Consider the following 14,968-nt stretch of genomic DNA (forward strand, 5'->3'; position numbering starts at 1 on the left):
GTGCAGCCGGATCAGCATCGCCCCTCCCAGGTGCGCGGGGCTGCCTTGTCCTTCCCCAGCTGTGCCCTCCTGCCAGAGGCGCCACCCGGCTGGCTCAACTTCCCGGGCCCAGGCGAGGACCAAGGTTGAGCTGAGAAGGCAGGGTGGCAAGCGCCTGGGCCCGGGTTAAGCACCCTGGAGAGGGGCTCGGCCTGAACTAAAGTCAAAGAAATGCAGGGGTAAGGAGAGGCAGTGACCAAGCCCGAGGCACTGGCCTGTCCCAGAACGTCATTCTTTGGGACTTCTCGCAGGCCCCCTGACCTGCCACTTTGTCACTCTTTGCCGTCGCCACCTTCCCTGCGCTCCACAGGAGGGCACACCGCCCGCGGCGCCGCCTCTGAGCTCCTAGATCTGGTGCAGCGCAAGGCCTAGGCGCCCAGCCTCAGCCGCCCGCCGGTACCTGGAGCTCGCGTACCTCGGTCTCAGGAACCGGCTGGCCCTTGTGCCCACCGACACCCTCCACCCCCCACCCCGGGATATGCTCACCCGGAGCCGCTGAGCCCCCGGCCTTGCTTCTTCGGGAAGCCTCCCATCCTCTGCCGTCAGCATTTCCAAATCTGCCCTCTTTCAAACCAGCCGATTCCAGCCATCCGTCCGCTCGCTCCCATTTCTCCCACTTCTTCCTCTCCTCGCTTTGAATTTGACTCCAGTAGCCCCCAAAACAGGATTTGTACCAAAGCTGCTACACCAAATTTAGATCCCCACACGCCCCTGCGTTTTGTTTTTTTAATTGCATTAACTAAGTATACACTTTGCAGTTGGCTGGGCGATCTGCAAGGAAATGATGTTTCCACCACCCTCCTCTCCATTTGGCTGCAACCGAGGGCTTCTGGGGGCATTTTCAAAGAACCAAGAGGTTGGGTCACATCTGAAATGACACACTGGGGGGCGGGGGGAGTTCCCTTAGTGGAGAAATAATGGGAAGTTTTATTGGGACTCTTCACGTTTTCTCAGAGTGAGAAGGAGTTGGACTAACTGTGGCTTCTCTTTTAAGAAATGGTTGCTTTAGTGTCCCCCCCAGAGACTTGAGAGAAGGACCCTATTCCAACAAAAACACACTAGGGCAACATTGACAGAGTGTATCCAGGGGTGTACTAACCCTGGAAGACCCACTGACTTCTAGGCTGTATTAAGTCCAAACCCACCAGAATGAGGTGTGAGGTTGTGTAGTCTAAACTCATCAGATTCATCATAATGGGATCCCCCAAACAGGACAGTGTGGTCTGTCTGTCCACCCACACTCACCACTGTGTGAGTCTACAAATACAAGCATTGGTGTGTGAGAGGTGACCACAGCTGACCTTCATTCAGTGCTTGTAATATAGCCATTGAGCCTGCTTGCTCTAAAATCACCTCTTCACGGATGCTCAGAGAGGTGCTGAGCATCTAGCAGACAAGCTGGTAATATTTGCTGAGCCACTAAGTGACTGATCTCATTTAACTCGACCACTTAGGTAATCTTACCAAGCCCACACAACAGCGGGAGAGACCGAGGCCCAAAGCAATTAAACTAGGTGCCCAAGGAAGTGCTGCCGTTGGCTCGCGACCCAAGAAATTTGACCCAGGAGCCTGTGTTCTAACCACTGCAGGTAGTGCCTGCCTAAAATAGGCGTCCAGGCTGTCCATCCACCTGCCATGATATTATGTATTTGTTTTTTGTCATCCCACATTGAAAATGTAAACTCTATGGCAGAAAGAATCTTGAATCTTGCGGAGTCCCTGGCACCTAGAACAATGTGGATATGAGAAGCATTCAAAAAATATGCAAGGGCTATTTTTAATGAACTAATTAAGATCTTCTATGCAAGGCCCTGTCTTAAACTAAGAGAGGAAAGGGACACTTAGGGCTGACACAGAGGTGCAGAGGGTTTGGGTGCTTATTTTCACAGGCTAATTCAAAACTAGGGAGGGCTACACCAGGAAGCTGAGGCTCAGAGAGGTAAAGGGCCTTGTCCAAGGTCACATGACCGGCAAATGGGAAATGCAGGGCTGGACGCAGACTGCCAGACTCCTAATGGGGGGAGGGGGTGCCATCCTACCCCACTGCAGCCCACGTGACACATCCCAGCAAAGCATGAGGGCTGAGAGTGGAGGGCAATGACCCAATAGAAGGATGAGGTCACAGACACCTTCCCTTCTGCAAGAGTTGGAGGTTTGAAAGCACTTCTAATATTTGATTTTCAAAAAAGAAAAAATCTTAGCAAAAAGAGACCAAAATCACGACAGAAAAGCCCATTTCAGAATCTGCCTCCAATCCCTGTAAAATATTGCCTGTCACCAGGACATTTGAGTCCGGTCTGCAGAGGAGACAGGCTCTGGCTGCTGTTCCCGGCTTTAATTAACAGAGACTGCCCCCTGTTTGTGACAAGGAGAGTGCAGGGATCTTGCTTTGGAAAGAAGCAAACCTAATCCACTCTGTGTTGGCTTATTTGCCAGATTCCAAACCTGAAGCCTCGTAAGCTTTGCCCAAACCAAATTCCCTTCCTGCCCCTGCTGTGGTGGTCACTGCCCCTTGGAACACTGCCCGAGCCTATTTCCCAAGAATTTGAAAAATAACTTAGAAGAGAGAAGAATCATCCTTGGTTCATTTGACCCCTTAAAGGAAAGAAGTGGATTTTCTTTCTGGGTTAAAAAAAGTCAGTAAATAGAGTCACTGCTTCTCATGAGATGTGTGATTACTGGGGACACGCCCCCATTAAGAACACGTGATTGAGAAGGTATTTCTTTTAGGGTTTTTGGGGGGTGAGGGGTAGAACATTTATAAACTTCCTAATTAAAACACATGGCAAGTTCACGGAAGATGAAAATCATCATCAAATGCCACCCCCAACCACTACTCAAATGAATTCATGCAAATATGTTGAAATTAAAATGTAGCTCTTAATGAAAATGCTTTCTATGAAAGAGATGATGACATTATTATTTACAACACAGGGGCTTTTAATATCTAAAGAAGAATCTCATTTGCTCTAGCCTTAATTATGTCACACTGCAGCGCACGCAGCAAAGGGAACGCAATTGTACTTCCCAACAATCAGGGAAGGCAGCGATATAACAAAGGATGTTCTCTTACCAGGACTTGCAACCAACGTCCAGAAGCAGCTCACAAATTAGATTATTTGTGCTGTGGCCCTCACTCTAAGGAGTTGTTTGTTAATTGTCTTCATCAGGTGGCCTTTAGGGTTTCGAAATGGTTTCTAAGCAACTGTTAGCCTTGAGGGGGGAAAAAAAAAAAAAAAAGAGTTGAAACAGCTGTTGGTTTATAACCTCAGGGAGCTTTCCAGGTGGAATTTGAAACTGGCCCATCTCAGGAGAGAGATGAAAGAAGCAGCCCCTCCAGGTTGGCTGGATCCATAAGCAGTGGAACTTACAGATGAGTTTATCTTGGGTGGCTAAAGAGGAGTAGATCTCTGCACCCATCTGCCAGAATCTGAACAGTTTATTTAGGCTTTTGCATCCTTGGAACAGCTTCTAGGGGGAAAAGGTAGGTGAAATGTACATTTCAAGGGCAGAAGAGGGAGTGAGGAGCTTCTGATTCCCCAGCTCTAGGGCTCAGGTCAACCAGTGTTCACATCCTCTCCATGACCTTCCCCAGCAGAAACCAAAATGTAGCTACTAGCACCTTGACAGTTTCAAGGAACACACCCACTTGATATATTCTATTCTTTTGTTCTGAAAAGATGAGAAGCCTTATAAAAGAGGTGAAGCGGGTCTACAGTAAGGTTCTCCCAGACTGGAGGTAATGTGTGAGATAATTTTGGGCAGTATCCCAACAAAAAAATTTTGAATAGTTTTATATTTACTTCAATATATATCATTTAAAAAAAGACGACACGTCAAACACATGGCTTAAATGTTTAAAGTGCAATTAATTCTTTTTAAGTACATAAGAAAAATAGTAAATACATTATAATATATATATTTTTTTCTTTTTTTGGCCATCCCACAGAATATGGAGTTCCTAGGCCAGGGATCAGATCCAAGTCACAAGTGCAATGCCAGATCCTTTAACCCACTGTGCTGGGCGGAGGAGACTGAACTTGCATCCTGGCGCTTCAGCGATGCAACCAATCCCTTTGTGCCACACTGGGAACTCCAATGTTATTGTATTTATTAATGAAATACACATAAAGGAAAGAATATATAGTGGCTGGTACTGAAAACCAAAGATTAGGAAACTTGGGCTTTGGCACCAGAACAGGGTTTGCCAACTTCAGCACTGCTGACTTTTTGGAGCGGTTATTTAATTCTCTGTTCTGAGGGACTGTCCTGTGCACTGTAGGCTATTTAGCAGCATCTCTGGTCTCTACCCACTAGATGCCAGCAGCACCTCCCAGTTCTGACAACCCAAATCTGTTAACAAAATATCCCCTGGGGGCAAAATTGATGGAGAACCAGAATCTTGCCTAGGTTTAAATCCTGGCTGTTTCTCAAATGAGGTTTAGGACCTCAAATAAGTCATTTAAGTAATTTAACCTAAGCCTCAGTTTCCTCATCTATAAGAAGAGGATAAGAAGGGTGCCTCTCAGAGATCCCCCACGTGGCTCAGCAGTGAACTCGACTGGTATCCACGAGGACACAGGTTCTATCCCTGGCCTCTGCTCAGTGGGTTAAGGATTCTGGCAATGCCAGGAGCTTCAGTTTACGTCGCAGACATGGCTCGAACCCGGTGTTGCTGTGGCTGTGGTGAAGGCTGGCAGCTGGACCTCTGATTTGACCCCTAGCCTGGGAACTTCCATATGCCGCAGGTGCAGCCCTTAAAAAAAAAAAAAAACGAAAAAAAAAAGAAAAAAAAAAACCTCTCCCCAGGCATGTTACAGCCACTCCACACCTTGTATAGAGTGATCCACCCAGTGAATGAAACTTACGTTGACCTTAGTAGTGAAACAGTCAGTTATTTTACCAGCAAATTGGGTTTAATTAGGAATATCACAGAATCGCAATTTGGGACAAGCAAAAACTCTAGGTAAGCCCAGCAAACAACAAAAAAAGTGTTACCTTAGAAAAACACGAGGAACTCAAGGCGTGGACGCTTTGAACCAAAGTCCGCTTAAAAGATCGCGAGATTTCGGGGTAGTGCTGGCTTCCCATTGGCTGAGTTTGGACAGTTCCCATTGGCTGGAATTGTTGCTGGGTGGGGAGAAATCACCCTCCTCCTGAAATTGTAGAGACACCCTCCAGCTAAGAATGCGAGGTAAGTTTCTTCCTGTTGCGGGTCTATAATTGAAATGGAATAGAAGTGCCCAAGAGTTCCCGCTTCTGACCTCCAGGCTGCATTTTAAACGAGGTTTTCTTTATTCACTTTCACACTTAGCAGTGAAACCAAGGCACTATTATTACAATAAACCTGAGGCGCCTACAATGTGTCGAATACCGGGGAGACGGCGACTGAGACAAGATTCTTTCTGTCCAGGACCTCCGAGTCTCCAAGGTGAGAAAGAATATAGAGGCAGGGCAGGCTTCCTGGGCAATGCAATCAGTGCCGTCTGGCAGGGCCCCATGCTCAGGAGTCCCGTGCTTGGTTTAATGCTCTACAGCTGCCTTCTTGAAATTCTAAATGATTTTTGAACAAAGCGTCTCACCAGTTATCTAGCCGGTCCTGTGTATAGGTGATGTAACTCCGGCAGAAATAGAGGTCAAGCTTATGGAAACCTAGAGGAGGATGAAACTCAGAGGATGATGTTTAGCTCTGCCAACACAGGAAAAGAGGACTTAGCCAGAAGTGGTAACATTTGAGCAGTCTTAAATTAAATAAATGTATGGAAGCATTCAGATTAACACAGCACGGGGAGTTGCCATTGTTGTTCAGCAGATTACAACCTGAATAGTATCTATGAGGGTGCAGGTTTGATCCCTGGCCTTGCTCAGTGGGGTAAGGAGCGAGCTGCGGTGTAGAGGCTCAGATCTCACATTGCTGTGACGGTGGTGTAGGCCGGCAACTGTAGCTCCTATTTGACCCCTAGCCTGGGAACTTCCATATGCCGAGGGTGCGGACCTAAAAACCAAAAAAAAAAAAAAAAAAAAAAAGGCAGGAAGAACTTCGGTAGACTTTCTTTAAAAGTAGATGTCAAAAGCTAATCCACAGGAGTTCCCATCTTGGCGCAGCGGAAACAAATCCAACTAGGAACCATGAGGTTGCAGGTTCGATCCCTGGCCTTGATCAGTGGGTTAAGGGTCCAGTGGTGTAGGTCGCAGACGCCGCTTGGATCCTGCGGGGCTGTGGTGTAGGCCGGCAGCTGTGCCTCGGGTTAGACCGCTAGCCAGGGAACCTTCATGTGCCACGGTGCGGCCCTAAAAAGACAAAAAAAGAAAAAAAAAAAAAAAGAAAAGCTAATCTGCAGAATAATACCAATATGTGTTGAGGATTTTCACTGGGCCAAATTGAAAAAAAGTAAGCCTGATGAAATAAGTATTCAAAAAGCACCTCTTTTTTTTTTTTTTTTTGGTCTTTTTGTCCTTTTAGGGCCACACCTGTGGCATATGGAAGTTCCCGGGCTAGGGGTCAAATCGGAGCTGCAGCTGCCAGCCTCAGCCACAGCAATGCAGGAGCCAAGCTGTGTCTGCAACCTATACCACAGCTCACGGAAATGCTGGATCCTTGACCCACTGAGCAAGGCCAGGGATCGAACCCGCATCCTCAAGTCCTCATGTATACTAGTCACGTCATTAACCACTGAGCTAGCCCTGGAACTCTCAAAAGCGCCTTTTTTAATTGTTGTATATTCTGTTTTTATTACACTTTACTTTTTTTTTTTTTTTTTTTTTGTCTTTTGTCTTTTTTGTTGTTGTTTTGTTGTTGTTGTTGCTATTTCTTGGGCCGCTCCCGCGGCATATGGAGGTTCCCAGGCTAGGGGTCGAATCGGAGCTGTAGCCACCGGCCTACACCAGAGCCACAGCAACGCGGGATCCGAGCCGCGTCTGCAACCTACACCACAGCTCACGGCAACGCCGGATCATTAACCCACTGAGCAAGGGCAGGGACCGAACCCGCAACCTCATGGTTCCTAGTCGGATTCGTTAACCACTGCGCCACGACGGGAACTCCTACACTTTACTTTCTAATGTTGAAGTTACTTGATCTTAGCCTCCTATTTATCATGTGTGTGTAAAAGAGAGAGAGAGATCTTCAAAATGTTTCTTAGAGTTCCCGCTGTGGCACAGCAGAAACAAATCTGACTAGGAACCATGAGGTTGCAGGTTCAATCCCCGGCCCTTGCTCAGTGGGTTAAGGATCCTGCGTTGCCATGGGCTGTGGTATAGGTCACAGATGAGTCTTGGATTTGGTGTTGGTGTAGGCTGGTGGCTACAGCTCTGAATCGACCCCCAGCCTGGGAACCTCTATATGCCGTGGGTATGGCCCTAAAAAGAAAAAGGCAAAAAAAAAAAAAAAAAAAAGTTTCTTACCAGGGAAAAAATTGGCAAACCTATCCTTCCCAATTTTTGGTCATTTTACTATAGATGAAATCCCAGCGTCTGGAACACCTAATTTAGAACATCATAGTAGCTTCTGTCCACAAGGAAAGTGGCAGGTTGAAGCAATTATCTGAATAATTTAAATCCCTCCAACAGTACTGTGAAACCAAAATAGGTTTTGGGGTCATGCATTTTCCAGCTAGCTATACTGGTTAAAATAAATAGGTGTATCCCCCAGGAATCACCTGAGACTAGATGAAAACCCAACAGTGGTTTACTCCCCATACCTGTGTCTCTCTGCTCAGACAAATGTCTGTAAACACAGGTTATATCGGTTAGTTTTTAATATGTGACAAATCATCCCCAAACTTAGTGGCTTAAAATAATACCTATTTATTTAACTAGCAGTTCTGTGAATTGGCAGCTTAGATTGGCCTCAATGGGGTGGTTCCTCTGGTTTCAGCTGGGCTCACTCATGCGTTTGCTGTTATCTGCCTGGTCACCAGGATGCTAGTTGGTCTGGGGCAGCCTTCAGCTGAGACAGCTATTTCTCATATGCCATCAGGCTAGCCTGGGATATTTCACATGGTGCCTGGGAGGCTTCCTAGAAATTGAGAGAAAGCACAAAAGCCCTACTGAGACCCAGGTCAGAGCAATCACACCATCACTTCTGACACTTTCTATTGGTGCAGAGCAAGCCATGAAGCCCGTTCATATTCAAGGGGTAAAGAAATCAACTCCTCTTTTAATCTGAATTTTGTTTTATTATAGTTGATTTTCAACTTCTCCTCTTGAATGGAAAGGCAGCAAAAAAAATCACTTTGAAAAGGGACATGCATACAAGGATGTGTGAATGACTGCAGCCTTTTAAAAAAAAAAATATATATATATATATATATATATATATATCATCTGCCTTGGTCTGTTTGGGCTGTTATGACAAAATACCGTAGACTGCATGGTTTGTTTATAACAGAAGTTAATTCTCACAATCAAGAGGCTGGGGAGTCTTAAGATCAAAACAGGATCGTGGTTGCATTTTGGTGGAAGCCCTCTTCCTGGTTCAAAGCCAGCACCTTTTCCTTGTATTCTCACACGGTGAAGAGGATGGGAGATCTCTGTGGAGTCTCTTTTATAAAAACCACGATCCCATTATGAAGGCTCCATGCTCAGACCTAAGCACCTCCCACAGTCCCCACCTTCTAATGCTTCTCATTGGGCATTAGGATCCCCACATATGAATGTGTTAGGGACACACACATTCAGTCGATAGCATCAACCTACCACACCACTCAAATCCCATTACTACGAACCAGAGTAGCATAAAAATCTCCACATCACCAAGCCTGCCCAGCCAACGGTGTTCAAGGAGAAACTCATATACCTGAATCGGGCTGCAGTCAAAGAAGCAACAGTCACAGAGGGCTTTGTTTTCACCTACATATTCAGAACAACCCTTGGATATTTGAGAGTTCAGTGCATCAGTGTCCAGCCATGTATCCAAGCCAGTAAACGGGAAGGTCTTTGATACCATCCTTTGTTTCAACTCCCATGTCCTGTCAGTCACCCTCCTAAATAAATATCAGGTCCTTCCTCTCCTCTCATCCCCATTGTCACAACTTCTGCCCCTACCTTCATCTTTTCTCATAGTGACAAATACACTCCCCCTCTTTTCACCCAACCCCTATGTCCTCATCCTGAGTCAGACTGCCTTTCGTGCACTTAAACAGTCATTATTGAATGTTCATTTTGTGCCAAGCCAGGGACAGAGGGATACAAGAGGAAATAAGATAGAGCCTATAGTTTGGTAAAGAAAAGAAACAAAAGGTGTTCCTGCTGGGGCGCTATGGGATCAGTGGTGTCTCTGGAGGGCTGGGACACAGGTTTGACCCCTGGCCTGGGAACTCCATATGCCAGGAAAAAAAGACAGAGATAGCTACAAATACTGCTATATTTCAAGAAGATACCATGATAGATAAGATACTAGCCCTTTACTTTTTTTTTTTTTTTTTTTGGTCTTTTGTCTCCTTAGGGCTGCACTCAAGGCATACGGAGGTTCCCAGGCTGGGGGTTGAATTGGAACTGTAGCTACCAGCCTATGACACAGCCATCGCAATGCGAGATCCAAGCCATGTCTGCAACCTACAGCTCGTGGCAGTGGAGGATCCTTAACCCACTGATCAAGGCCAGGGATCAAACCCGCATCCTCATGAATGCTAGCTGGGTTTGTTAACCACTGAGCCACGATGGGAGCTGCTAGCCCTTTAATTTAAAAAACAAAAATCAAAAAACAAACAAAAAAACTCAGAAAAATCTACTCAATATGGGAAAAAAAGAATGGATATATTTATATGCATAATTGATTCATGTTACTGTACACCTGAAACTAACACATCATAAGTCAACTATAGGCTAATAAAACTAAAAAATAAAAAAGTCATTTAAAACAAAAAGAAAACAAATTAGTCAGGATAGGTCATCTGTTTTAATACACAAACCCAAGATCTCAGGGCTTAACACAGTTAAGGATGACACAGGAATCCAAGTCCCCCCCCCCATCATATAACTGCCATCCTGAAATCATTCACTTCTAACCATGGAGGTACCATGGGGAGCCATGTCTGTGGATGAAAGAGCAGAAGGATTGAGTGAGTCCATTTATGGCTAGGCCTGGAGGGTACATAAATCATTCCCACCCTATTCCCTTAGCTGAACTCCATCACATGGTCCCAGTTTACTCACAGAGGAGGCTGGGAAGTGTAGTCTTCCTGGATGCTCAGAAGAAGAAAGAATCGGTGAGCAGATAACCCATCCTTGCCTCCACATGTGATTGTGATGCGTGTAATAGATGTTGTGGTTAGAAAAGTGTAGCATCCTATGGGAACCAGGAAAGCGTTGCACACATTTACGGTGTCCTGGAATTCAAGAAGATAGGCTGGTGGGCTGAAAAATGGCCCCCAAAGATACCCAAGCCCTAAGCCCTGGACCCTGAAATCCAATACCTTACCAAAAGAGACTTTGTGGGTGTAATTAAAGTAAGGATCTTGAGCTGGAGAAATTACCCTGGATTATTCAAGGGAGCCCTAAAAGTAATCACAAGTGTTCTTACAAATGGGAGGCAGAGGAAGATTTGAATACAGAAGAGGAAGAGGAACGGTGATGATGGAAGAGAGATTGGAGTGATGCTCTTTGAAGAGGGAGGAAGAGGCCACAAGCCTGGGAAGCTGAGAAAGGACACTTGAAGCTGAAAAGGCAAAGAATGTCCCCAGAGCTTCCAGAAGGAACCAGTCCTGCTGACACCTTGATTTGAGCTCATTAAGACTCAGTTTGGACTTCTGGCCTCCAGAGATGTAGAATACATTTTTCCTATGTTAAGATACTAAGTTTGTGCTAATTTGTTACAACAGTAAGAGGAAACAAAAGCAAGCAATCATGCCAACACTGAGTTCCAGATAAGGATCACTCATTAGTGAGTGAGGCAAAAAGGCAGGGAGCGATGGAGGTTAAGACTGAGAAGCAGCCAAGGGCCGGATCTAACAGGATTTGGTGGGAGGGTTGGATTTCAACCTGAGGGCACTGGAGTAGCTTTTTTTTTTTTTTTTTTAATCTTTTTGCCTTTTCTAGGGCCGCTCCCGCAGCATTTGGAGGCTCCCTGGCTATGGGTCTAATCAGAGCTGTAGCTGCCAGCCTACACCAGAGCCACAGCCGCATCTGCAACCTACACCACAGCTCATGGCAATGCTGGATCCTTAACTCACTGAGCAAGGCCAGGGATCGAACCCGCAACCTCATGGTTCCTAGTCAGATTCATTAACCACTGAGCCACAACGGGAACTCCTGGAGTGACCTTAAAGCAGGTGTGACCTGACCAAGAGACAGACCAGGGGAATCAGTGTTGGGGTAGAAGGCAGTCACTTGCTTTTTTCCAAGAGGAAAGTAGAAAGGCAATAATCCAGGGTGATGGCAGAGGACTAATGCAACACATAGGTGGACTCAATGGGACTTGATGATGAAGAAATGCCTGGGCTCCAACGGTTGACCAAGGGCAAAAAGGACATCCCCTCCAGCATCCACGGTACCAACTCTGAAGGTTGAGGGAGGAAGGAAGAAAGGGAGGGGGGAGGAAGAAAGGAAAGAAGAAAGGGAGGGGGGGAGGAAGGAAGGAAGTCCCTTTTGTCTTTGACCAAGGGCAAAAGGGACATCCCCTCCATCAACATACCAACTCTGAAGCTAAGGGTAGGAAAGGAGGGAGGGAGAGAGGGAGGAAGATCTTCAGAGGCTTTAACCAGCCTGGCCACCTATTCAGGACAGAGAGGAAACAGGTCGTCTGGGAAATCCAGAAGCACCCCTTTGTGAGCACCCCTCCAAATCCTATTGCTTACCAGGGCCACTGTGCCCTTGATAATTTGAGTAAAATAGTTCAAATACCATCTCCATAAAATGGAAAATCCAGCATTAACCCCCACCTCCACCCACCCCATGATCAGTAGGGATTTGTAATTCTCCTAATCTCTTCTGACTCTGCTTTCCTGCTTCTGCTTGTACAGGTAGGCCTTACTGATCCCCAGGCTGTGGAACACACACACACACACACACACACACACACACACACACACACACACACACACACACACATATATCTTCAAGATACACTTTAAAAAAAAAAAAGGCAAGACAATTATTGTTAGAATATATGGACTATTTTTGGAAAGATATACTGGAAACCGTGGTGGCCTCTAAGGATAGGAACTAGAGGAGAGGGAGAATTACTTTCCTCCAAATACTGTTGTGTACTGTTGTTTTAATTGTCTATATACTTAATTTATTCAAGAAAAGCCAGGAGTTCCCACTGTGGCACAGCGGGTTAAGGATCCAGCATTGCCAGAGCTGTTGTGGAGATTGCAGCTGTGGCTGGGATTCTATTCCTGGTCTGGGAACTTCCATATGCTGAGGCCACAACTAAATAAAAAACAAAAAAAGAAAAGTAGTCAATTAAAATGCATTTAAAAGGAAAGAGAAAGAGAAGGAGGAATGGATGAGGGTAGATGAAAAGGAAAGAAAAGAAAGAGCATCAAGCAGCTCAGCAAAAGCAACCACCTGAGTTCCAGTCCCATCGCCTCTATGACGAGAGACCCCTGACCTTGACCAAACCGTTTCCCTTCTTTGGGCCTTGATTTTTTCATCTGGAAAATAGGTCAGCAAAATGTGATGCTCTCTAAGGCCCCAATGCCAGAAATTCACCCACAGAGCTAATTGCTCAGGCAGAACTTTCAAATTAAAGCTGTAATTGTGCTGGCTTCCCACAGCCACCCAGGATGCTAACCATCACCATATGAAATGGCTTTTTCTTTATGAGAGTCATCTTTGGAATCTGGAGCCTTAAAGGGTAGAAGATAAATCATAAATAATATTTTTTGCAAATCAGGTGGAATAGGCTGATTTTTTACAGGAGGCACATGTGAGTGCCTGACCAGCCCTTGACCCTCTGCAGAGAAAATCTCTGCTCTCCCACCCTTATAGCCTGGTCAGACAGCCCCAGATGGCTGAGCCAGAAGGATCCAATCAATTATCATGCTGCCCCAAAGCCAATTAGATTCCGTCTCTAGAAGTTGGACTGAAAACATAGGCGTTCCCTGGTGGCTCAGTGGGTTAAGGATCTGGTGTTGTCACTGCTATGGCTTGGGTTGGATCTCTGGTCCAAAACTTATGCATGCTGCAGTCTTGGCAACCCACCACCACCAAAAAAACCCAAAAAACCATAGATGGGGGGAGGACGAAGATGAAGAGCACCTTATATTTATGTTCAGGAACCAGATCAATAGTTGCATGAGGGCAGAGATTGTGATTGTCTTGTTCACTGCTACATGCCTAGTGTCTGCCACCATTCTGGCACACAGTAGGTGCTCAATAAATATCAGTTGAAAGAAAACAAAATAATCATTAGACCAAAGGTCCATAAACTCTTATTGCTCTAGGCCCCTGGTATCACCCTAGCTCCTTTCCTTTTGAGAACTAGATTTCCAGTTGTTGTTTTTTTTAATTTTGTGGGATTTTTATCTTTCTGTAAAAACCCACTTACACCTAAGCTCCTTTAAACATATTTTCATTTCTTTCATCCAGGAGAAACCTAATATAGGTAATGTTTTTTCCAAAACATATGAATCATTTTTTTTCCTGATAGAACTTTTTAAAGTTGTGTTGTCAAAATTCACAGTACTGTGTTCTGTGGTCCAATTTAGTTCAGCACACACATATTAAAGAAGGAAATATAGGAGAACTGAAAAATGAATAGGGCAATGTCCTTCCCATCAGGAAGCTCGTATAGAGATGGAGAGAGACCAGCTACACGGCAAAGTCATTCCAATAGCAGGTCATCTGAAAGAGGAGGTTTACATGGGAGAAAGAAATCAAGGAAAACTTCATAGAGGAGGTGACCCTGAAAATGGGCCTTGAAGAAAGAATAGGATGTTCCAGGGAAAGGATCTTCTGGGCAGAGAAAACACTTCAAATAAAGGTATGGAACCAAGGAACACTGACGGTTCGTGGGACTACATGGTAGAAAGAAGTGCAAGGCTGAGCAGCCAGGTAAAGGAAAATATGAGAGTGAACCACACGTGTGTTCACCAAAATCCCAGCCCAGGGTTTTGAGGGTTTTGAATTATTCAGGCCAATAAGATTCTTTTGATTTGGTTTGGGGTTTTTGTTTGTTTGTTTGTTTGTTTTTTTGCCTGTACCTTCAGCTGCAAAATTTCCAATGCCAGGGATTGAACCTATGTCCATAACAGTGGCCTGAGCCACAGCAGTGTCAATGCTAGATCCTTAACCTGCTGAGCCACAAGGGAACTCCCCAGTAAGTATTCTTAAAAAAAAAAAGTAACACATCTGGCAAGTCTCCAAGTGCTGAGAGGAGCCCTTGCAATCTGAGAAACTGAAATCGAAGAAGAAAGATGATCAGTCCTCTAATCTCAGTGATGGTTGCTTTTTCTACACAAATGTGTGGTATCCCTCCCCCAGAACATCTAATAGCAGTGGATACACACTCAGTCCCATATAAACGTGGTTAAAACTAAGACATTATACTGACAGGGCTGAGGATTGGTAGGTGAGTGCTGTTTTATATACAGGGCCAATTTGACAAATATGATGATCTATATGGACAACTTTTTTTTCATTTAAAAGTAAAATAACTGGGGAAATGGGCACTCAGTCCCTGTTGGTGAGAGAATACAATAGCACCACCATTTGCAGGGTGTGCATTGGGGGTGGTGGTCATGATCATTTGACTCCATCTTTTAAAATACTTATGAATCTTAGTATCAATAATTCTTCTTTTTTAATTTTTTATTGAAATATAGTTGATTTACAGTGTTTCATGTGTATAGCAAAGTGATTCTAATACACACACACGTCTCTATATATGTGTGTGTCTATATATATTCTTTTCCAGATTCTTTTCCCTTATAGGTTATTACAAGATATTAAATATAGTTCCCTGTGCTATACAATAGGTCCTTAT

The 14,968-nt window shown here is 45.0% G+C and overlaps 1 long non-coding RNA gene across 2 annotated transcripts in view; it reads left to right on the forward strand.

Moving 5' to 3' along the window:
- The window catches only part of LOC110259933, a 38,739-nt gene continuing 28,822 nt past the window's right edge, over positions 5,052 to 14,968 (forward strand). For both annotated transcript variants that reach the window (XR_002342420.1, XR_002342421.1), the window contains exons 1-2: positions 5,052 to 5,233; positions 5,354 to 5,470. This is a non-coding gene — a long non-coding RNA (uncharacterized LOC110259933). The remainder of the gene's footprint in view (positions 5,234 to 5,353; positions 5,471 to 14,968) is intronic.

The sequence above is a fragment of the Sus scrofa genome, chromosome 3 (genome assembly GCF_000003025.6).
Source record: "Sus scrofa isolate TJ Tabasco breed Duroc chromosome 3, Sscrofa11.1, whole genome shotgun sequence".
NCBI classification, from domain to species: domain Eukaryota; kingdom Metazoa; phylum Chordata; class Mammalia; order Artiodactyla; family Suidae; genus Sus; species Sus scrofa.